At 36.1% G+C, this 23,880-nt stretch overlaps 1 long non-coding RNA gene across 1 annotated transcript in view; it reads right to left on the bottom strand.

Annotated features, from left to right (window-relative positions):
- Positions 1-23,880, bottom strand: part of LOC138169835 (uncharacterized) — a 120,530-nt gene that overhangs the window by 65,021 nt on the left and 31,629 nt on the right. The gene's annotated exons all lie outside the window — the stretch shown is intronic.

Raw genomic sequence — 23,880 nt, 5'->3', positions numbered from 1 at the left:
CAGTGTACGCTCCACCCTGGAAGCAGAGTCCCACTTTAACAAAGGCCCAAAAGTCAAGAAATAGACTGAAAAATTATCAAACAAAATTCTGACTATAGAAAAAATTCTGACTATAGAAACTCACTATGGTAATAAGTAAAATCAAAACAAACTCAGAAAAAGACAACAAAATCAAAACTCTTACAATCAAAGCCTCAAAGAAAAAATATAAATTGTTCTTTGGCCCCATAAAAGTCCAAAAAGGATTTTTTTAATCAATTAAGAGAGTTAGAGAAAAAAATTGAGAAGGGAAATTAAAGTTATGCAAGAAAATCATGAAAAGAGTCAATAGCTTGGTAAAGGAGGCACAAAAAATACTGAAGAAAATGATACCTATAAAACCAGAATAGCCCAAATGATAAAAAAGAGTTACAGAAATTCACTAAGGAGAACTTCTTAAAAAGCAAAATGACCCAAATGGAAAAAAAAGTGTTGCAAAATTTCACTGAGGAAAATAATTCCTTAAACATTAAAATTGGGCAAGACTGATTTAATACATTTTGAGACATCAAGAAGCAATTAAAAAAATCAAAAGAATGAAAAAATAGAAGACAATGAGAAATATCTCATTGGAAAAACAACTGATTTGTAAAATAGATCCAGGAGAAATAATTTAAAAATTATCGGACTGCTTATAATTTATGATAAAAAAAACCCTAAACATTATCTTTTAAGGGATTATCAAGGAAAACAGCCCAGACATTCTAAAACCTCAAAGTAAAATGAAATTGAAAACAAATCCACCAATCACCAAAAGAGAACCCAAAATGAAAAGTTCTAGATATATTATAGTCAAATTCCAGAGCTCCCAGGTCAAGGAAAATAAATTCTAAAAGCAGCCAGAAAGAAACAATTCAAATATCATCAAGTCACAGTCAGGATAACACAAGATTTAACAGTTTCTTCATTAAAGGATCTACATTAAGGCCTTGAAATATGCTATTCTAGAAGACAAAGCATCTAGGATTATAATCAAGAATCACCTACAAAGAAAAAAACTGAGTATAATTCGTCAAGGACAAAAATGGACATTCTCTGAAATATAGGAGTTTCACGCATTCCTGAAGAAAAGAATAGAAAATTTGAGTTTCAAATACAGGATTGAAGAGATTCATAAAAGGGTAAATAGGAAAGGGAAATCACAAGGGATTCAATAAAGTTAAACTGTTTATATTCCTACATAGGAAGATAATACTTGTAACTTAAAATAACTTTCTCATTATTAGGGCATTTAGAAGGAGTATATATACACAGAGGACACAGGTGTGAGTTGAATATGACAGCATGATATATAAATAATAAAATTAAGGGGGTGGTTAGGTGATGCAGTGAATAAAGCACCGGCCCTGGAGTCAGGACGATCTGAGTTCAAATCTGACCTCAGACACTTGACACTTACTATCTGTGTGACCTTGGACAAGTCACTTAACCCCAATTACCCTGCCTTCCCCCATACAAAAAGAAAAAAAAATAATAAAATTAAGCGGTGAAAAAGAGGAATGTACTGGGAGAAAAGGAGAGGTAGAATGGGGCAATTTGTTTCACACACAAAAAAGCAAAAATAATTTTTATAGTGAAAGGATAAACAGGGGAAGTGTCACAGAATGCTTGAACCTTCCTCTCATTGGAATTGACTCCAAGAAGGAATAATATACACACTCAATTGAGTATAGAAATATATCTTGCTCTATAGGAAACTAGGACGGGAAAGGGATAAAATAAAGGGAGAGTAGACCTAATAGAAGGCAGGGCAGACTGGGGGAGGTGCTAGTCAGAGGAAAAGCATTTTTGAGGAGGAACAGGGTGAAAGGAGAGATAGAATAGAATAAACAGGGTGGAAATATGATGATGGAAGTACAGTTAGAAATTATAATTGTAAAAAATATTTAAGCAAGTTTCTCTGATAAAAAGGCCTTATTTCTCAAATATATAGAGAACTGAGTCAAATTTATAATGAATAAAACCATTCCCCAACTAATATATGCTCAAAAGACATTAAAAGTCAGTTTTCAAATGAAGTAATCAATGTGTCTATGGACAAATGAAAAAAAAAAACCTAAATCACTATTGATTGGAGAAATGCAGATTAAAACACTTTTGAGATACCACCTCACTCTCTCAAATTAGCTTATATGACAGAAATGGAGAATAACAAACATTGGAGGGGATGTGGGAAAGTTGAGAAACTAATGGATTATTGGTGGAGTTGTGAACTGATTCAAACTTTATGAAGAGCAATTTTAAATTACGCTAAAAGTTTATTAAACCATGTGTACACTTTGACCCATAAATATAATTACAAGGTCTGTATCACAAAGAAGATTAAGAAAAAGAAAAGTAAAATGACTTATACATACACAAATATTTATAGTGCTTCTTTATTGGTGGCAAAGAAATGTAATTGAGGGGATGCCTTCAATTAGGGAATGAGTGAACAAGTTGTGCTATATGATTGAGATAGAATATTACTGTGCTATAAGAAATAGTGAGACTATGCTCTCAGAAAAATCTGGAATGGCTTGTATGAACAAATATAAAATCAAATCAGTAGAACCAGAAGAACATTATAAACAGTAATAATATTATATGATGAACAAATGCGAATGACTTAGCCATTCTCAGAAATACAATGATCCAAGTGAGCTCTGAAGGACTTGGGATGAAAAATGCTATACAGAAAGAACTGATGGAGTCTGAATATATGTTGAAGGATACTTTTTAAACTTTGTTGTTCTTTTTTACCTTTTTTTTCTTTTACAACATGACATATATTTTGCTTGACTACATGTGTAAAATCTATATCAAATTGTTTTGCTTAACTACATGTGTGGAATCTATATCAATTGCTTGCCTTCTTAATGATGTGGGGAGGGAGAGAGAGAATTTGGAACTCAAAATAAATTTTAGTTTAGTTATAGAAAATAAAATATTAATTATTTTTAAATGAAATAAAATATCTCTTTTTAAAAATATAAAATAATCATTATCATATCTTGTAATGCTGTTCAGTGTCCATGTCTGTTGATTTTGCCAATGTAATCCTTCATGCCATAATTCAAAAAGACTCAATTTCCCTCTTCATCACCCTTTTAAGCTGATCCCCCAAAGTTCTTAAAGGTTCACAAGATCATAATAATTGATTTTACCCTTTACCTTACCTACCAAATTCATACTTGTAGATTACAACTTCATAACATTTCTCACATCTGTTACCTTCTCTCCACTCCCATGGGCATTAGCTAAATTTAGCCTCTCATGGGTTTTCACCTGGACTATTTCATGAACATCCTAATTAGATACTTGAAATCCTTTAATTTCCTTCTGTATCCCAGACTTCACTCAATCACCAAATTGATATTCTTATATTGCACTGGACCATTTCAGAATTCCCATTTATTAATATGGAGAACTTCCAAAGAGGGAACATTCCACCATCTCTCTTTTTAAACAGAATTAAATTTTCTTAGTCCTTCACAATCTTACACCAGTCTACATTTCCAGGATTTTTTGCACTTTTTCCACATTTATATGTTCTTTATTTCAGCAACGTGTCCTCTCCCATCTCCATATCTTTGCATAGGCTGCCCCTCACTCTTGGAATGTACACTTTGCCCCTTAGAATCCCTAATTTTCGTTGGCTCATATGTCACTTCCTGTACATAGCCTTTCCTGGTCTTTATAGTTGTTCATGCTATTCCCTATGTCAAATCATGATGCATATATTATTGATTTACCTATTGAATTTTTCATGTTGTAACCAGGACTCTTAATAGCTAGGTTTTTAATAGCATTTTATAAGCTCTTTAAGATTTGCAAAATGCCTGGTACATAGGTGGTGCTCAATAATTATTTGTTGAATTGGATATCTCTTATCAAGAAAGATGATTATGTTAACTTTTTTCTTTGCTTTTTGGAAAAGACATGTGATGTTTCTTTGATATGGAAAATTCTGTATAACAATGCATATGGACACCTTCATCAAAATCTAAAGATTTAGACAATTGCTTGTGGGTTCTCAGAATCAAGAGACTTATATAGGGCCACACAGCCAGCATATGTGGGAGGGATTCTGTCCCAGGTCTCCCTGATTCCCAAGGCCAACACTATACTTACTGTAATATATTGATTGGTTCTTGAAATTCAGCCACTTCATTGACATCTTTCTAATTTTGTCCATATTCATTTCTTACTGGCCTATGGAAAGTAAAATTGTATTAACTGGAGATTCCCAGAAGTATAAATATGCTTTACCTAATAGAGAAAGTTATCTGTGTTAACTGAAAGAAGAAACTTGTAAAAGGCTAAAGTTTGGAAAGCTTTCTGAATAATTAGTAGTAATGGATGCTAAGCCAAGCACTATATTCTTAGTTGTATGGTCTATAGAAATTGAGAAAGCAGGAAACAGATGGAAGTTGAGGTATAGACTCAATATTCCTGGGAATGTCAGAACAAAAATTATTTTGGGAAGTGTAAAGATGAATCTTGATGTGTGGGAGGAGTTCGAGAGCTAGGGTATGAATCTTGGGTGGTAATAGAAAAAAGAAGGAAAGAATTAGCCTTGGGTGGCAAGTAGGGCTTATACTCTCGAGCATAAGCTATTTGTTATTTCTATAAGTACCAATTACACATGATTTTAGCAGTCTCTTTCTTTTGAATTTTTAACAGGTCAAGTGCAAACCCAGTTGATTTATAGTCATTATGGAACATGAGCAGCAAGTTTCTATGTGGGTTTATTTTATTTTTCAACAGCTACCCTTTTTTTCCTACTCTCCTCTCTATACTGGCATTCTAGAGATATCAGATTTAGTCTCTATTTAATTGTAATGTGGGTTTTGAGCTCCTGGAGAACACAAAGTAGATGCAACAGCAAGAGTGTGGGGGGGTGAATAATGGAAGTATTTAGCAGAATTTACATCTAGTGGAAGAGAGATGACTAAAGGAAAGTTGCTTGTCTGCATGCTTGACAAGACTTGTGGGGCCCATTCAATCTTGTGTAGGAACAAAGGGCTGGCAGGTGAAAGAGGACTAGTAAACAGGAGTAGGCCAGGTGTTCAGCATTTAAGCCTGGCTGCACTCAAGGATCCCAGATGGCTTGAAAGAGAGGCTCAGATGAAATGACCCAAAGAACTGAAGAGATGGGAAGCCAAGGCAAAAAGCTATATTGGGAGGGGTGGGCTGCTGATTGGTGGGCTTAAATCCCTAGGAAACTGAGCATTGCTGGGGGAAAATTTGCAATTTGCCTAGTGACATGAAAAGTGGGCAAACTATTTCTGATGGAGGAATTCACTCACTCCCACCCACCTACACTCTTTAAAAAAATATTTCATCACCCCCACCCCACCCGACAACCAGAATTTACTCTATTGATGTTTTTAACAAGAATAAGAAATGTAAGGATTTAACAAGGATACATATGTGATAATCACATGAATAAGAGCTAAATATGTGAATGAAGGGGAACATCTGTAGACTTTCAGGTTTCAGAAGTTAGATAAAATACATATGAAAGAATTTACATCCCAACTAACATTATAAAATATCATACAACTTCCCTAAAATTATTGTTCTTGACAATAATAGTTCCAGAGCCAGATAAAACTTTAAAGTTTATAAAGTGTTAAAATATATATGCTGTACCTCATTTGATACAAAGAATAGTAAAATGATAATTATCTAAATCATATAGGAAAAAATGTGAGAAGTTGCCTTGGAATTTTGACTTCAATTTAACAAATTCAAACATATTATTCAAGGTATAGGCAGCATAACGATGATTTCATACGTATATTTATTATAAATGAAAAGTCAAAATTATAGAAACTCTACATTCAGAACATAGCCTCCATTTATCTTAGTGCCTAGTTTCTTTAGATAAATAAACATATATACAAATATACATACTTATGTGTATATATAGATCTATGTACTACTTATGAATATCTATATTCCATGTGTCTATTGTACATATACGTGCATTGTATCTATACACATATGTGTATCTATACATGCACATACATGCACACGTGTACAGGTATATGCATTGTAAATATATGTATATACACGTGTGTTTATATAGCATATATATATACATATATGTATACACACAAATATATTGGTATGAGATATTCGTATTAGTCTTCAACAAACAAGCCAAACTTGTTAGCAGAGCCAGAAGCAAAACCAGAATGTAGATAACAATTATCTACAAAAATTTCTTTTTTTTTTCTTTTTTAGCAATTGGGGTTAAGTAACTTGCTCAAGGTTACACAGCCAGTTTGTGTGTGGGGGGGTGGGTGTGTGTGTGTGTGTGGGTGTGTGTATGTGGGTGTGAAGTATCTGAGGCCGGAACCAATCCCAGGTCTCCCGACTCTGAGGCCAGCGCTCTTACTCGTTGCGCCACCTGGCCGTTCCATCTTCAATAATTTCTTAAACAAGTAATGAATACTTTATATATCCATTCCTTGTTTGTTTATGAGCAGTTAAAAACAGAGTCAAGGTCTTGAAACATAATCAGAAAACATAGTCATCAAAAATATTATCTATTTAGAAAGAAAAGCAAAGATAGCTTTTTCCCAAACTGACAATGGAATAAATGGGATGCCATCTTAAATAATGGTTAGAAAGTTGGCATTGAAACCATGATGATCAGGGTTCTAGTCCTGCCTCTAACATACATTAGCTGTACGATCAAGGGCAAGTCATTTGACTTCTTGATGCTGAAGGCATCTGTCCAGTATCTTCAGTTTGCTGTTAATTCTTTATTGAGTGAATTGGCCGACTCTAAGTTCCCCACAGCAGTGAAATAATAGATATAGACTAAAGGGGGAAAATTAGAAGAAATAATTGTTTTCATATTTTTGTTATGGCTGACAAATAATTTTTTTCATAAGACTGAAGTAAAATAATTACATGCTTCAGTGCATTTATGGTAATCTTCCCTCTACTGGTGCTGATGACAGCTCCTAGATGTCTTCTATTCCTGTGGGCTTCTTGTTCATGTCTTTCTGCAAATCCTCCAAAGGAACCTACCTTTTATTCATGAATATTTTGCATATATCAAAGCAAAATTCCCAGGTGGTCCTTATTCTATTCTTTGCTTCTACCTTTTTTTTTTTAATTATCCACTGGGAGAAGCAATAGTTCTAGAGTCAGGGGACTTGGGTTCATATTTCATGAGTCTTGTGCATTCCACATGTGTTACCTCAGGGAAGCCACCTAATTTTCATTTCAATCTGTTTCCTTCTTGCAAAATGAAAGGGTTAGATTAGATGGCATTTGACATCTGTTCCATTTCTAGATCTCTCACCTATGCCTTTTGTTGTACTCAAATGATTGCTGCCAATATGCTGTAGCCAACTTAAATCAATTGTATGCCTTCCCATTTTCCTTCCATGGCATTCAATGATGTGTATCTACATACATAGCCTCACTAGAAGAATATACTCTTCTTTTTTTAAGCAATTGGGGTTAAGTAACTTGCTTAAGGTTACATGGCCAGTTATTTTGTGTGGATGCCAAGTGTCTGAGGCTGGAACCAATCCCGGGTATCCCAACGCTGTGGCCAGCACTCTTATTCACTGCACCCGCTGGCCATCCCCAGAAGAATATACTCTTAAAAAAGGAGAATTTTGGGTGGCTAGGTGGCACAGTGAATAGAGAACCAGCCATGGACTCAGGAGGACCTGAGTTCAAATCTGTCCTCAGACACTTAACACTTACTAGCTGTGTGACCTTGGGCAAGTCACTTAACCACAATTGCCCTCTAAAAATAAAAAAAAGGAGAATTTTGAGAGTCTGAGTAACAACACAGCATCCATGTATGTGCTTCACACTCTCCCAATTGCAATCAAGCCCCATTTCATTTTATTCAGTTTTGGGAGCAGTTCATTTCTCCATGACCAGGTCTGCCCAAGATCTAAATGCTGCTGGATTAGCTCAATGGATTCTCAGTCCGAAATATGCTACATTTTTCTAATAATATGCAATATTATGCTATGTATAATATGTCATACTATGGTAAGTATCTGTTGTTCATCTACATAAATTTTGCATTGTATATGGCTAGCATGAGAGAAACAAGGGGAGACATGAACTGATGCTGAGTAAGGAAAGAAAAATCAAGAAAATAATATATATAATAATATAAATGAAGATACAACTAAAAGAAATCAGAATTCAGGTTCATTATAGTCCCCAATATATTATTTCCATAGGACTGATGCTGGAACATGTCTTTCATCCTTTTGAAAAGTTTGCAGATTATGCACATTAAATAATATTCTATAAGTCGCAGTTGTGGTATCAGAAGGTTTTGCTCACTTTTTTTCCCCATAGGAAATATCAATTTGTGGTGGAATCATGAAATTGTTGTAATTTATAAAACAATGATAACAAAAGATGTACTTTAAAAAGCATAGAACATCCAATTTATGAGATTAGCCTCATGATCATTTTAACACTAGAAGGTACCCTAGTGGACATTTAATCTACTTTTCTCATTTTACAGATGAGCACACCCCAGCTACAAAGTTCTTCCAAATCAAACCTTATTTTGAAAAATATCTAAATGGAAAACACATATGTATGTAAGTATGTATTTAGGTTAGCATGTATTTGGAGTAGAAGGGTTTGACTATACTCACTTGTTTGGGGAACTCACAAGTTCGTAAACTGTATAGCCCCTGCTATATTATTTGACATATTAGAGACTTGTCTGTGGCATTGAGATATGAAGTGATTGGCTCAGTGTCAGACAGGCAGTAGGTGTCAGGGGGCAAAACTTGGCCCCAGCTCTCTCTCTCCCTACCTCATGCTGCTTCTCAATGTGTGGAATTTATTTCTGGAAAACCCAAGTTTTGTTCAGGAGTAGCTCACATCTTCAGTTGCATGTGTGTAGGTAACTATGAGAACAGCATATGCATATAACTCTATTTCAGTATCTAGGATAAAACTTAAAAAAAAATCTGGGGACAGGTCCCACAAAGTTCTCTGCAGCTACTTATCTTTAGGACTGAGCGTCTTTCCAGTGCTACCATCCAAAGTTTAAAAGAAGTGAGATGAATTTTTGTTCAAAAGACCTTGTTTATGCTGTTCATACTCCTTTTTCATCTTCTCTTCTTTAACACACAGTCTAAGGAAGGAATGAAGAGTGAAATTCTTGAGTATGGCCAATGTAAGAATTTGTTTTCCTTGACCATACATGTCAATGGATTGGGGAGAGGAGGGAAATCAAATGGGAGAAAATAAATATTTGTTCATATTTAAAAAATTAAGAAAAAATAACCTGAGGGAATCACAGTGTAAAATCCATATAGACAAGTCATATCTTTATACCCAACTACATTCCTAGGAAATGCTGCTTACACATTAAGAGGAACTAGATGCAATCTAGCTTATTGTTTAATGATGTTAAAGTAGGGTTTACATATCTAAATATCAGCTAACGCATAGCTTTCTATAGAAATAACCACAAATATTATAATTTAATCAACTATAAAGCATGAATATTATACCTATATGCTACACTTCATAAATTTTTTTGAGCTTGTTTAGAAGTAAAAAGGAAATTTCTAGAAGCAACTATATAAAAATATATCCACATTAAGAAATAATACAGATCAAGAATCACCCATCCTGAAAAGTTCTTTTCTTCTTTGCAATTCCCTTCTTTTCAACTTTTACAATTCAGAAAGGGATAAAATGTCTCAGGATTTTAGAATTTAGAATTACTTCTTTGGGGAGACACTGACAACCTTCTTTGGGGTACTATTTAGGTATATCTGATTGAATTTCGAGAAGCTGATGCAATGTCTTTTGATGCCTTCATTTCAGTAAAAAAAAATCCTTACATAATTCAAAGCATTAAGGATCAAATTGTTATTACTTCTGCATTTGGAATTGCTATGTCAAACAAGCATATATGTAGTTATCTCCATACTGCTTATTAGAAGAATTCTAATAATGAGAGAGACAGAGACAGAGAGAGACAGAAAGAGACAGAGAGAGAGAAAGAGAGAGAGAGACAGAGAAAGAGAGAGAATTTGAACACCTGCCCCCCTCCAGTGTTAGTCATTCATTTTGGCACAGGGTGGGAGCATTAGAGAATCTCTTAAAGGCTTTCATTGATTTCACTGTTCTTTTATGTTAGTTCACCCTCTTCTATGCCTATTTATAGGCATAATTGTTAGTTTTTTGCTGATGCCTGAAATAACTGTTTACCCTAGATACATACATACATACATGTATATATGTTATACATTTATTGTGTACATGTAGGTATCCAGAATAAAGTATATATGTGTGTACACGTATGTGTAGGTATGTATGTGTATATATGCGTGTCTATGTATCTGTTCTTTTATCTCTGTATGGACTAATTTTTAAAGTAGAATATAAGTTCCTTGATGCAGAAACTGTTTTCATTTTTGTCTTTGTATCCTCAGGGCCTAGCATGGGCCCTTGCATATAGATGGAGTTTAATAAGTGCATATTTGATAGACTTGGATTTTATCCCTGGGATAAAGTTAAAAGTTTCTCTTGACTCCCTGGGTTCCCAGAGGTCCACTCTGATCTGGGCTTAGACCTATGATCCCTAAGCACACATTCAAAACAGTTTATTTTTTACAAGCATTTGAATAGCTTACTCATTGATACCTCCTTTGTTTTACCCGCAGGAGTTCTCTGAAGAACCTAGCAAGATAGTTCAAGACAATCAGAACTATATTCACTTGACTTAACCAGAACTTCTCATTTCAATCTACACTTCTGAATTATTCCTCCACTCTTCCTTCCCTGTACTCCCCTCCCCTCCTTATTTTAAAAATTTTTGTAGGCAAAACACTCTCTCAAGTTCTGGTTATAACAAAAAAAAATAAGTTAAGCCTGATTCTCAATGGAATAATAATAGTTAATTATAGATAGATAGATAGATAAATAGAGATATATAGACAGATAGATATACACATATACATACATACCTATAGCATATACATATATAAAACACACATGTATGTTTGCACATATGTGTTTATGTGTGTATATATGTATGTGTGTATAACTTCACTTTATTCACAGCAGAAACCTTTAAGGTATATGTTATTTACCCCTTTTCCAGATGAGGATATCAGCGTTGAGGGAGACTAAATGGTATTGACTCAGGTTTTCCCTGCTCAGAATGCCCTCTAAATGCCACTAGCTACCTGATGTATACAAACAAGTAAGTTCAACAAACTTAGGAGAGAAAAAGAATTAAAAAGTGGCGATAGGGAGCAATCAGGACAGATTTCAGAGAGGAGATGACACCTGAATTTATCCTTAAAGCAAAGGATCCTGATGAGGAAGGAGGGTATTCCAGGCATGAAATGAATACTGAGTTTAGGGAGGGAATAGCTGGTAAGCCAGCTTGACTGGATTACAAAATATGAGATAAGGCTAGAAAGGTCAGTCTGTACCCTGTGGGCATCTTAATTTCAATATATTCAAAGAAAAATTCATAATTTTTCCTAGCCCCTTCCCCTTTTGAACTTATTTAGTTTTCTTAGAGGAAACACAATCCTACCAATTACACAGGTTTCCAATATAAGTGTAACATTCAACTCATCCCATATAGCCAAGTTTAGGCAGATGATTTTGGTAACTGTGCAGAGAGTAGATTTGAATGAGGGAAGATTTGGAAAACTTGTATGCATGAGAAAGCCAGTACAATAGACCAGGCAAGAGATGATGGGAACATGGTAGCTTGGCAATCTGGAAAAGCCAAAGAAGAAGGTCGTGATATTATCCGATTAAAATTGAGGAGTAAAATGAGGCCAGGTATAGAGAACTGGGTGTTATTTTTTGTTTTTTTTTTTTCATTTTCAAATGCTTTATTAACTTCCAATTTACATAATTCATTTCCGCCAGATTTTGAGTTACAAATTTTCTCCCCTTTTTTTCCCCTACCCACTGCCCCAAAATAGCAGTCACAAAGGATATCCCCTCCTCCAATCTGCTCTCTCCCGTATTTTTTCCCATGCCCTTTTGGATTTTTCCAGTAGGGCACGGTGGATCTCTATGCCCCAGGGCGTGTATATATTATTTCCCAATTACATGTAAAATGGTATTAATAGCAGTACATATATATATATGCATATATATGTATTTTTTTAAACATTTGATTTTAAAACTTTGAATTGCAGATTCATTCCCTTCCTCCCTTGTCACCCACACTTACTGGGAAGATAATCAATTCAGTATAGGTTGTACAGGTGTAGCTAATTCAAAACATTAACAGAGTAGATATATTGTAAAAGACTGATAATATTTACCTCCCTCCTATCCCAACTCCCACTTGTTCTATACTCTAATTTGATCCTGAACCTTTTCAAAAGTGAGTGCTTCCAAATTCCCTCCCCCCCAGCCTTCCCTCCCTTCCCATCATACCCCCTCTCATCCCATTCCCCCCTACTCTCCTATAGTATGAGATATCCTATTTAATGTATGTGTGTGTGTGAGTGTCATTCCTTCCCCAAGCCAAATTCAATGAGAATGACATTAACCCATTCCCTTTTGCCTTCCTATTCTTCTCCTCCATTGTTACCATTTTCCCTTGGCTCTTCTATATGAGATAGTTTACCCCATTCTGTTTCTCCCCATCTCCTCTCATGATATTTTTCTCTCACCTCTTAATTTCACCTTTTAAGTGTCATTCCTTCCTATTAAATTGGTCCTGTGCTTTCTATCTATGTATACCTGTAAACATATACACACATTTACATATGTATTCATATACCCATATATATATATATATAATCCCTTCAACTATTTTCATACTGAGAAGAGTTTGATCAGTTACAATTATTGTTTTTCCATTAGGAACATTAATACTTCAACTTTGATAATTTCCTTATGATTTCTTTTCCTTGTTTACCTTCTCATGCTTCTCTTGCTTCTTGTATCTGAATGTCAAATTTTCTATTCAACTCTGTTTTTTTCATCAAGGATGCATAAACATCCTCTATTTGACTGAATGACCATATTTTCCCTGAAACATGATACTCAGTTTTGCTGGGTAGGTGATTCTTGGTTTTAATCCCAGCTCCTTTGAACTGTGGACTATCACATTCTAAGCTCTTTGATACCTCAGTGTAGAAACTGCCAGGTCCTGGGGTATCCTGATTGTGTTTCCACAATATTCAAAATGTTTATTTCTAGGTGCTGTTAATAATCTCTTCTGGTGCTGCCAGGTGGCACAGTGAGTAAGAGCACCGGCCCCGGTGTTGGGAGACCCAGGATCGGTTCTGGCCTCAGATACTTGGCACCCACACAAAATAACTGGCCATGTAACCTTGAGTAAGTTGCTTAACCCCAATTGCTTAAAAAAATATCTCCTCAATCTGGGAATTTCGGAACCTGGCTATAATATGCCTAGGAATTTTCTTTTTGGGATCTTTTTTCAGTAGGTGATTGGTGGACTCTTTCAACCTCTATTTTGTCCTCTGGTTCTAAAACATCAGGGCAGTTTTCCTTGAGAATTTCTTGGAGGATGATTTCTAGGTTCTTTCTTTGATCATGGCTTTCAGGTAGTCCAATAATTTTTAAATTATCTCTCCTGGTTCTATTTTCCAGGTCAGTGGTTTTTCTCATGAGATATTTCACATTGCCTTCTATTCTTTCATTTGCTTGGATCTGTTTAACAGCATCTTGATTTCTCATAAAGTCATTAGCTTCTATTTGCTCCAATCTAATTCTCAAGGAATGATTCTCCTCAGTGAGCTTTTGTGATTATTTTTTTCCCTCTGGCAAATTCAGCTTTTCAAGGCATTCTTCTCCTCATTGCCTTTTTGAACCTATTTTGCCATTTAAGATAGTCTTTTTAAAGTGTTATTTCCCTCAATCAAGCTGTTGACTCTGATTTCGTAATTTTCTTGCATTGTTGTTATTTCTCTTCCCAATTTTTCCTCCACTTCTCTTATCTGCTTCTTAAGGTCTTCTGTGGCCTGTAACCAGCTCGTATTTTCCTTTGAAGGTTTTGGTGCAGGAGTTATGACTTCATTGTCTCCCTCCTATTCCATGATTTGATCCTTTTTGTCCCCAAAATAGGAGTCTAAGGTTGGAATCTTCTGTTTGCTTTGTTTCCTTTGCCTGGTCATGTTGCCACTCAATTACTTGACTTTTTGGCTTTTTGCCACAGTAGCACTCTACTAACAGACAGGGAAGCTTTGTACCAAATGCTGGGTTTTCTAAGCTTCCTGAGGTATTATTTGGGTGCCTTTGCTGAAGCCTCCACATGCTCTGGTAAGCTGGACACTCACCCCAGGTGCCTCCACCCTAGACTGCAATCCAGATACAAGAAGGTTAAACCAAGAGTGATTACCCCTCAGACTGGTGCTTGGTCCCCCTATACTCTGCAGGTCAGGAGCTGAAGCTGCTATGTGGGGGCAGCTGCACAGGACTCCTCAGCTGCTTCTTGCACCAGGGGCAAAAGTCTATACACTCCCAACTACTGGGTCCCAAATTCCACAGTGCACTGACCTCTCACTTTGTACTTAGCATCTATATGTTGATAATTCTGGTCCGCCACAGCTGCTGGTGATCTGGAGTCCCTCTGGCCGGCGGCTGGACATCCTGGGGCTAAAACTTCTGGCTCATGCAGGCCTGGGGTTGGTTCCAAGAGCACTGCGCTGGCAGATTCCTGCTGGCCTGCTGGGCTGTCCTCAGCAGGAGGTTAGCTTCTCTGTGTCATTTTGTGGGTTCTGCAGCTCCAAAGTGTGTTCAGAGTTCCCTTTTACATGAATTGGGCAAGATGGAAGCCAGAGCCCAGTGGAGGTCCTGTTTGTACTCTGCCATCTTCTCCTGCTTCTACACAGCCATCTACCACCGCCTTTTTGTCCATTTGGGTGTTATTTTCCATAGAAATGATAGTTGAATCCGTGGAAACTAATGAGATTATCATTGTTGTTGTTCATCCTTCACTGTAGTAGAGGACCAATTATATCAGGAGGGTAATTTCTTGATTGCAAGTGAACTGAATGTGAGGCAGAGCTGTGTACAGCCATCAGGCTCTCTCCCTTCTCCAGAGTTATCAGAGTCCAGTGGCAATATTTAAGTCAAGATGACTGGTGATTGCCTATAAATGCATACAGATACAAATATACATCATAGCTAATGAATTTAGTCATTTGATTCCTAAGTTCCCAAGATACCTTAAAAACAAATTAGATCAGGCACCAAGATATAGGTTAGCTTCCCACTTAAAGAAAGTTGCCATTTTGGTCACCACTTGTGTCAGTTGAGATACAGTCAATGTGTTTTTTCTTATAATCCCTCATGAAGCAGAAGAGAGAAAAATGAGACCACAGCTTGCCACCTCCCAAAACAACTACTGTAATGAAACTGAAAAATGTCCCTGATACATGTTTATACACACACACACATATATATACATATATATGTATATTAACAATCATATCAATTAAAGTCATGAAACCAGTAGTAGCTAAAAGGTTGTTTAAAGCTGAAATGAACCTCATTATCGTCCAAAAACTGCTCACTTGTCTCTTCTGTCTCAGGCTTCTTTTCAGGCCAGTCTTCCCTTTTAATTTTTTTTTTCTTCTTTTAACCTGGATCTGCCACTTTAACACTTTGGCACCTTCTACCCAGAATTTGGGCTGAGATACCTATAAAGTGGTTATAATGGAACATTTCTATTTCTATGATTTGAAAAAAAACTTTAAACAAACTCTTTACTCATTTATGTCTACACACACAAAAAGTTTGCTTAAAACATGACGTAATCTATTGAGAACTTTGTATAAAGTCACTAGAATATCTTTATTATTATTGATCTCTATCTATTCTATTAATTTCATTTTTATAGATTATACAAAAGAAATATTTACTATGTTACCGAAATGTATTATTTACTGCTAGTTTAGCTTCCTGGTTTTGTGTTGGATTTATAGAAGTAATGCCTTGTGAATTCATTTCTAATATTCAATGAATTCTGTGTTGCAATGTTTAATTCTAATATCAGGAGAAAACTTGATGACTAAAAATGTTTTATGTTTCTGTTCCCTCCAATTTTATATTTGCTTCATTTTCACCAAAAGGTTCATAAAGTGCTATCTATTCATTGTGAATACTTTTCTCATGTTTTTTTATTATTGAAACAGCAAAACCAATAAGCGCCTTGATTTTATTCACTCTCCCCAACAATGCAATCATTGATTTTAGCATGAATTTGTAAATTTGTCATTATGACCCTCTATCAGTGCATCCTGATATTTACCAACATAATTATTTGCTAAGTGTATTCAATAAACCAATATCCATTTATTAAACATCTGCTTTGTGCCAGAGATACAAAGGCAAATATAAAATCCTGCATGCCCTTGAGGAGCTTGCACTCTATTTAATATTACATGCATGTATTACCTCTTATCTGAGGAATAATTCCATATACAATCTTAGAAATATCTGAAATAATCCTATGTCAAATGGCATAATTCACAACAAAAGTATGTATCTTCCATATATTTGTGCCATTGTCTCATCACCTACTTGACATATTCTACATTATTATATATTTGCTTGCAATAAGGTGCAGTTCCAAGCACCATATAGAGAACTGATAGAAAAAAAAACCATCTCATCTCAACAAGCAACATCTAACTTTAGCTATCACTTGGACATATTTTTTCTTCCCAATTTTAGCTAAATTGACCAGGATCAGTACCATTAAACTTTTATAATATATGAGTATGAACTTGCTATTAAATTATTTGTAGCTTTCCTGATGGATTATATACGACACTTCCAAATTCTAGTAATATAATATTTTAATGATCTGAATTTTATAGGATATAGGGTTTGATATAAAGTCTTGACTTTTTTGTCTTACTCTTTTTTTGACTTTTGGAAATTCTGACATCTCCCTTCTCTCCCAGCTCCTAAATTCCCTATTTTTACTAGGTATATTTGTACTTAACTTATTATCTCACTAACATAGATCACCCATCTTTCACATTCAGAACCCCTTTTGGTCATGACTTGGAATTGACTCTTGCCCCAAGAAGAAATATATATGAGGTTCTTTCAAATCAAGGCTAAAACAGAACTGTGTGAGCTGACCAGAGGGTGGTGGCTAATCCACATAGTCATATCTTAGTTTATGTCAGGAATTCTATCCTGGTGGAAAGAGAAGATGCTGATTATCTCTACAATATAAGGGAGATCAAAGATCAAATTCACAAACTAATATCATGGAAGTCCATACACTGGGAATCAATTCCAAGGAGAATTATGGGGCCATATTAAGTTGTCTTTCCTTCCTTCCTTCCTTCCTTCCTTCCTTCCTTCCTTCCTTCCTTCCTTCCTTCCTTCCTTCCTTCCTTCCTTCCTTCCTTCCTCCCTTCCTTCCTTCCTTTGTTTTTGCCTTTTGTTGCCTGTCTCCAGCTCTTACCTGAAAAATAGTGGATGACTAATAAATGCTTGTTAATTGACTACTGATTATTGACAAAGAATTGTAAAAAAGGTGTTAACTCTCATTAGCTAAGTGATAATAGCTGATAATGTTCATCGTACAGTTAAGATGAATACAAAAAAATGGTATACCCCCTTCCCATTTCAGAACCTATAGAACCCCTTTTCCACCTTTTGTGTCTTCCACTATCAACCCTTAGACCTATATGTATCTCTCTTCCACAGGGTGGGTTTCTTCACTATGCATATGATATATTTCATTTCTTTCCCTCTGTCTATCCCACTCCATTCTCCCACGATAGTATGTTCTCTTCTCCTTCCTTCTGCAGCTTTCCATATCTCTCTTCTTTTAAGTCAATCAATTAAGCATATATTAGGCACTTACCATATGTCAAGAATAGACAGTGCTGGAATACACAAAAAGGGAAACACATGTGCAAGTGCTTGTGCACACACACACACATATAAATACACATAAGGAGTCTTGACTTTCTTTTCTACTTCTTCTTTCTCCTTTAGTTGTTAACAAAAAAATTGAAAGACAGTTATAATATTAATTGTATTTATTAAAGAATAAAATTAAATTTTCTGATCTTAATTTAGATTATTTTGTTTAATCAACACCTGATTTCATGTTCCTTACAGACAGATCTCTTAATTTTCAAAGATAGATAAGGAAAAGTAAGGGAAAGAGGAAAAAAATAAATTCTATTAAAATGACAACTCAGATAGACTGACTTGATATTTATTGATGTCTCATTTCCAGCTGAATTCACCATGAGCCCATGGCTTATAACGTCAAAAAAAAAGTTTCCCTACTTCTGCCATATTTTAGATTGATAGACCACTGGAAAAAGAGTTAGAGAGATGAGTTCAAATCTAGCATCAGAGAGAGAGTTATATCATCCTGGGCAAGCCACTTGACCTCTTTCTGCCTCAGTTTCCCCATTTGTAAAATAGAGATAATAGAACATACTCCCCAGTGTTGTGAAAATAAAATTAGGTGATATTTGTAAAGCACTTCATGTATCCTGAATCATTATTACTATTATCTATGACACTTATGATTTCCCTGTTATCTTTAATTGTCTCATTAGGTCTTTAAATTATGAACTTTCATTGGATTAAGATTATAACATATTCAACATGGTATGAAGGTTTTTTCAACCATTTGAAAAAGAAGTTTGGGGCAGAGTAGAAGCATGACCTCTGAGCGGCTCAGGCTTCCACCTTCCTCAATCAATGTAAAAAGGGGACTCTGAACAAACTTCGGAGCTGCAGAACCCAAAAATGACACAGAGAAGCTAACCTCCTGCTGAGGACAGCATGACAAGCCTGCAGGAATGGGCCAGCACAGTGCTCTGGGAGCTGAGCCCAGGCCCCTTGAGCAGAGGTTTTAGCCCCAGGGCAGACCTCACCAGCCTCCATCCAGAAAGATTACAGATCAGCAGCAGCTGTGGCCATTTCCAGAATTATCAACACATAGATGAAAAGGACAAAGTGAGAGGTCAGTGCAGTCTGGATTTGGAACCCAGTAAGGGAGTAAATGGCTTTTGTCCCCTGGGGCGAGAAGCCTCTGAGATGCCAACACAGCCAGCCAGCACCAAGTGGTAGCTTCAGCTCCTGGCTGCAGAGTATAGGGGGACCAAGCATCCAGTCTGAGGGGTTAACACTCTTCTTTTAACCTGCTTGGATATGGATTGCAGTCTAGGGTGGAGGCCCTGGGGCACGTGTCCAGCTTGCCAGAGCATGTGGAGGCCTCAGAGAGGGCAGCCATCTAATACCTCCAGCAGCTAAGAAAACCCCAGCATTTGGGACAAACGCTCCACTTTCTGGTGGCAGAGTCCTACTGTGGCAAGTGGCAAAAAGCCCATGGGTCAAGTGACTGAGGGGGGACATGACAAGGCAAAGGAAACAAAGCAGACAGAAAATTCCAACATTAGACTACTATTTTGAGGACAAAAAGGAGCAAAGCATGGAACAGGAGGAAGACAGTGAAGTCAGAACTCCTTCACCAAAAGCTTCAAAGGAAAATACGAGCTGGTTATAGGCCATAGAAGACCTTAAAAAGCAAATAAGAGAAGTGGAGGAAAAAATGAGAAGAGAAAAGAGAATAATGCAAGAAAATTAACATATGAGAGTCAACAGCCTGACTGAGGAAAATAACATCTTAAAAAAATAGACTAACTCAAATGGCAAAAGAGGTTCAAAAAGGCAATGAGAAGAAGAATGCCTTAAAAAGCTGAATTTGCCAGATGGAAAAAGAATCTCAAAAGCTCACTGAGGAGAATCATTCCTTGAGAATTAGATTGAAGCAAATGGAAGGTAATGACTTTATGAGAAATCAAGATGCTTTTAAAAAGATTCATACAAATGAAGGAATAGAAGGCAATGTGAAATATGTCATGGGAAAAACTACTGACCTGGAAAATAGATCCAGGAGAGATAATTGAAAAATTACTGGACGACCTGAAAGCCATGATCAAAGAAAGAACCTAGAAATCATCCTCCAGGAAGATCTCAAAGAAAACTGCCTTGATGTTTTAGAACCAGAGGGCAAAATAGAGGTTGAAAGAATCCACCAATCACTTCCTGAAAAAGGTCCCAAAAAGAAAACTCCTAGGAATATTATAGCCAGTTTCTGGAATTCCCAGATTAAGGAGAGAATATTACAAGCAACCATGAAGAATCAATTTGAATATTGTGGAAACACAATCAGGATAAGCAAGGATTTGGCAGTTTCTACAGTGAGGGATCGAAGGGCTTGGAATGTGATATTCCGGAGGTCAAAGGAGCTGGAATTAAAACCAAGAATCACCTATCCAGCACAACTGACTATCATGTTTCAGGGGAAAATATGGTCATTCAGTGGAATAGAGGAATTCCAAGCATTCTTGATGAAAAAACCAGAGTTGAATAGATAATTTGACATTTAGATACAAGAAGCAAGAGAAGTATTAGAAGGTAAACAGGGAAAAGAAATCATAAGGAACTTATCAAAGTTGAACTATTAACATTCCTCCATGGAAAAACAATAATTGTAACTGATGAAACATTTTTTAGTATGAAAATAGTTGAAGGGAATAGAAATATATATATGTATATATATATATGTCTATATATGAGGGTATATGGGAATATGAATATTTATGTGAACATGTGTATATATGTTTACAGGTATACATATATAGAGAGCATAGGACCAATTTAACAGGAAGGGATGTTACTTAAAAGGTGAAATTAAGAGGTGAGAGAGGAATACAATGCAAGGAGATGGGGAGAGACAGAATGAGGTGAACTATCTCATAAAGAAGAGGCAAGGCAAAATGGTTTCAATGGAGGGGAAGTATAGGAAGCCAAAAGGGAATGGGTCAACCTTATTCTCATTGAATTTGGCTTGGGGAGGGAATGACATGCACACTAAATAGGGTATCTCACCCTATAGGAGAGTAGGGGGTAAGGGTATCAGAGGGGGAATGATGGAAGGGAGGGCAGGCTGGGGGCAGGGAAGGAAGTTAGAAGCACCCACTTTTGAAAAGGTTCAGAATCAAAGTAGAGTATAGAACAAGTGGCAGGTGATAGGAAGGAGGCAAGTATAGTCAGTCTTTTATAATATATCTACTATGTTATTGTTTTGCATTAGCTACACATGTACAACCTCTTCTGAACTGCTTATCTTCCCAGTAAGGGTGGGTGATAGGGGAGGAAGGGAATGAATCTTTAGTTCAAAAGTTTTAAAATACAATGTTTACATATATATACTATGATTAATGCTATTTCACATGTAATTGGTAAATAAGATAATACAGGCACTGTGGCATAGAGATCCACCATTCCCTAGTGGAAAAGTCAAAAGGGGTATGGGAGAAAATATGGGAGAGAGTAGATTGGAGGAGGCAATATTCTGTGGGACTGCTATGTTGGAGAGGTGGGTAGGGGGAAAATGTGGAGCAAATTTGTAACTCAAAATCTGGTGGAAATGAATGATGGAAATCAGAAGTTAATAAAGCATTTGAAAAATGGAAAATTTTCTCTATGAAGTCCAAATATTCTAAGCTTCTCCTTGCATTAAATCTCAATTACTTGATCTTTCTTGAATGTGAAATTGCCTATATACATAAAGTGCTCTTTTAGTACATAATACTGACTTACATTTATCTATCCCAACCTCTACCTGTGTATCATCACTGAAGTTCTTCAGCCACGTTAAGCAATTTTTGAAGTATTTTTGACTCCATAGAATTTTTGCTCTTTCTTTCCATCTAAAAATATACAGAGTCATTATTAATGTGAAGTTAGATATTCACTGAATGAGGGTGAGGGTTAGATATCAGGTGAATTCAGACTATGCTGAAAGTCAAACTGGGGTTCATAAGGTATCTTGAATAATTTATGTGTCATGTTGAATCTCATTTTTATAGAACCTTCATTCTTCATATTTTGCCACCATGACTCAACCAACTTATCCTTCTGCTCCTAAGATCCCCTTCTCCATTAGTGAGTTCTTTCAAGAACCTCTATTTTGAGAATGGACCCAGATTAGCCATTTTTCTTTCTCTGCCCTTCACTGATATGTCCATGAATTAGTATTTCCCCCACCCCTTGGCAGCTCTCATTAAAATATCATCCTCCATTAGAATGTAAGCTCTTTGAAAGTAGGGGCTATGTTCTTTCTTAATTTGTATACTTTATACAGTAAGTAGGAACTTAGGACCAGTCGAGAATTACTTGCTTTACATTATTTTATGGCTTCTCCCCTGTGTTGCTCCATATTCCTCATTGAACCTATTGTATTATTTAGTCTTACAATACAATATCTTTGATGCATGCCTCATCCCTGAAACCCTTTTTCCTACAGGAGCCCTGCCTCTGACTCTCTTAAAACTCCACTGTGAAATATTGATGGTGCAACCAGGCTGTCATAGAAGTATTTTTGAAAGAGTTCTGGATTTGGAATCAGAAGACTGCGTTTAAAGTCCAGTGGTGCCACTGCGTGATCTTGGTCAAGGGATTTGGCATTGCTGAGTCTTAATTGCCTTATCAATAAGATGAAGATGTTGGACAAGATAATCGTTAAAGGAGCTTCCATCTTTAAAATCCTTTGACTACTTCTCACCTTCCATTACTTACCCTCCCAATCCTACCACTCTTTCCCCTGCCACCCCTCCCTCACCTCTGTATACTCCTAAAATTTGGCAGGTCTTTCCAATTCCCCTCCAGCATCTGTAAAATGCTTTACATCCATTATTTCATTTGATCTTCACAACTCAGGGAAGGGAGTTATTCCGGGTATTTCCCCCTTTATTTCCTCTAGATCAAGAACCTAACTCAGAGAAGTTAAATGACTTGGTCTAATACCATTTAGATTTTATGCAATATGCCAAAATTCAAACCTGACTCCAAGACTAGTGCCCTTTCCACCAAACCACAGTGCCTCTCAGGAATAAATGGGACAAGGGAAACAAGATAGTGCAGTGAGTAGAGCACTAGCCCTGGAGTCAGGAGGACCTCAGTTCAAATCCAACCTTAGACACTTAGCATTTACTAGCTGTGTGACCTTGGGCAAATCACTTAACCCCAATTGCCTTTCCTTCCCACCTCCAAAAAGCAAAAAAAAAAAAACAAACCTATAACAATAATAATAAATAAATAAAATAAAATAAATGGGACAGAAGTGAGTCTGTTTAAGGGTACATAAGTCAAATCACATCAACAACCATTAATTAAATATTAGCAATGTGCCAGTCATGGTGCTAAGTTTAATGTTCTTATACATGTATCCTTCAAAATTCTTTTATTAGAAAACAACCAAAACATTAGAAGAGAGACTGAATTGCATTTAGTAATGAAAAATTAAATGTGATTACAATTCAAATGAAAATCTGTTTTGTAGCTAAATACTTTTAAAAAAAGATTTAATGATTCCCTTAGTTGGGTTGATCCCAACAAAAATTTTGGCAATAAAAATGGAGTTGTCCAAAAAAGTCCACTGCCACCTTGAAGTAAGAGCAACATAAAATACATAGGCAATTAACTAAAAATGGTACCTCATCTTAACTGTGCCCCATTACCAATATTTTAAAGAGAATAGCCTACTCAGCTTGAAATTTTCAATGCTCCCTTGATAAAAGGCACAACAAGAAACTTGAACAACATAAAAAGAAATCATTTCTATTTCTCCTGAAGCTTTCTTTCTTCTTAGAGAATCTTAGAAGTGTAGAGTTGAAAGAATTCCAGAGGTCATTGATTCCCACCTCTACTCAAAGCATGAATTTCCCCTATAACATCCATAAGAAGTTCTCCTCTGGCTTACCCTTGAAGACTTCCAAAGATGGAGAGGTCACTATCCACTTAGGAGCCCCATTCAATTTTTGTATTGTT

Source organism: Petaurus breviceps, unplaced genomic scaffold (genome assembly GCF_028583685.1).
Source record: "Petaurus breviceps papuanus isolate PSGF00001 unplaced genomic scaffold, PetGlider_PUasm1.0 126, whole genome shotgun sequence".
In the NCBI taxonomy this organism is placed as follows: domain Eukaryota; kingdom Metazoa; phylum Chordata; class Mammalia; order Diprotodontia; family Petauridae; genus Petaurus; species Petaurus breviceps.
This window is presented reverse-complemented; position numbering and strand designations above follow the sequence as displayed.